Raw genomic sequence first — 2,438 nt, forward strand, 5'->3', positions numbered from 1 at the left:
GATGTTACATCCCGCATTTTCGTATGTTAAAGTTTCGTCATAAGTTAACCGACGTAGACTTGGGAATGAGATTATTTTTGAGGTTATAAGCATTTATGCTATTTCAAACAAGGGATAAGTAAATTCGTAAAGGTGAGAGGGTAAACATATCAAAGAAAATGAGTTCCGTTGAAGGTTGTCGTTTTGAGATAAAATATGGTCCAAGCTATAATACCCCGTATTTATGGACTAATACCATACAAGGTACCACAAGACCATGACAGTAAGGTGTAAGAAGTGTGTTGAAAGTGATTAGTATTTTAAGTAATTTTGTATAATTCTTAATTATGTGGGTAATTATTTAATTATTAGATTAGTGGGGATTAATAAGCTAATTAAGGAAATGATGGATAAGGAATAATCTCCCAACGTGGCAGCAAATCAAAGCCCAATTGGTGACTCTTAAAACATATTTCAAGGTGGCAAAAATTGGAGGCATTTTGGTGGCCAAGTCTTACAAAGCGGGGTCCACACCACCAAGACTTAAAGTTCTCTCTAATTCACAAAATGTAATGCTTACAACTACTATGTAACATGTAAGGCTTCAGCAAAGAGTTCAAATGAAATTTCTTAGCATCTTAGCAACGTGACATTTTGCAATTTTAAGGGAGTACAGTACAATCTTCCTCAAGAATATCATACGGATTTTTCCGTACTCTGATCTTGCCGTCACGTGTTTTGTCACCATTGTCGAGTGTTAGGGTGATTGTCAAGAGAACCGGCTCAGGTATTTTAAGGCTATCCCTTCTTTCTTTTTGGCATGATCCATACAATACAAACGAAACGAGTAAACGCACAACTTTCATAAATGACTATATTCATAGAAGTACTAGGGGTGTCTATATTCTTGATTCCCCATGTGAATTATTATTATATCTTCTATTCATGAGTCTTAGAAAAATACGTAGTTGATAAAGTTTATCCGAAAGGCATATTGATTTTATGACATTCCGAGAAATCTTATTAACGCACTTCTTATACATTTATACATGTACATTGACCCATGATCAGATGGCGTTATATACGCATATATTATATGTATATAGGATATGAAAAAAGGTTACGGCGTTATATACGCACCACCACATGATCAGCTGGTATACATTGATGATTTGCCCACAGTGGCCGAGATGATATGATGGGATGCCCTCAGAGGCTTGATGATGTTATGAATGTATATACCTATGCATGGTATGACATTTATATACATATTCATGACATTATAAATATGAAATGCTTCATAGAGCTATTCAGACTTACATGTTGAGTCTTTTACTCCATGTTTCTCTATGTCTTTTATTTACTGATTTTTATTCCTTACATACTCGGTACATTATTTGTACTGACGTCCCTTTTGCCTGGGGACGCTATGTTTTATGCCTGCAGGTCCTGATAGACATGTTGAGAGTCCTCCAAGTAGGATATCAGCTCAACGAAAAGTGTTGGTGTGCTCCATTTGCTCCGGAGTTGCTTATTTGGTCAGTATGATTTGGTCATGTATTGAGTAGTATGGATGGGCCCTGTCCCGACCTTTACGGTATTTATCTACTCTTAGAGGCTTGTAGACATATGTCATGTACGTGAAAGATCGTATGGCCTTGTCGGCCTATGTTCAGTGTATGAGTGATCATTTTGATCTTATAGGCCCGTATGTCATATGTATAAGTTTGTATTACATGTTGGGTCATCCAATGTTGAGTAGTTACTCATGTTTTATTCTACTTATCTCACGAAAGCCTCTCCGACTCATTTACCTATGATATTATAATACGAAATATACGTTACGTTGGTACTCGGTTGAGTAAGGTACCGGGTGCCCATCGCAGCCCATCGGATTGGGTCGTGACAAAAGTGGTATAAGAGCAGTTTTATCCTAGGGAGTCTACAAGCAATGTATAGTACAGTCTTATTTATGGGTGTGTTCTGCACCACACTTATAAGCAGGAGGCTACTGGGCATTTACGACTGTCACTTTTTCTTCTTACTCTAAATCGTGTGGTAGAGCTCACTTGTAAGAATTCAACTACTAAATTCTATTCTATCTGTAATACAATGATACCTACATCCAGAAAGATGGTTCGTAAGAGATATAGTTGTGGAAGAGTTGAGTCAGAGGAAGTCGATTTTTCATCATGCTTATGATGAGTAAATGTGAGGTCTTCAGCAGATCATGTGTGTACTAAAATGTGTAAGCTTCTTGATAAGGAGCCTTAAGGCAGGAATATCTATCCACCCATATTGTGAAAAGCAATGAGAGATTCATAAGGTAGATACAAGTTTCAACAAGTAAAAGAAGCAAGGTGAAGAAGGGTATGAAGCGCCCAGTTAATGAAGATTATCAGTATTTATAATTCAGGCAGAAATATATAAGCCTTTTGAGCTACCCTCAACAATAACAG

Source organism: Nicotiana tabacum, chromosome 12 (genome assembly GCF_000715075.1).
Source record: "Nicotiana tabacum cultivar K326 chromosome 12, ASM71507v2, whole genome shotgun sequence".
NCBI classification, from domain to species: Eukaryota; Viridiplantae; Streptophyta; class Magnoliopsida; order Solanales; family Solanaceae; genus Nicotiana; species Nicotiana tabacum.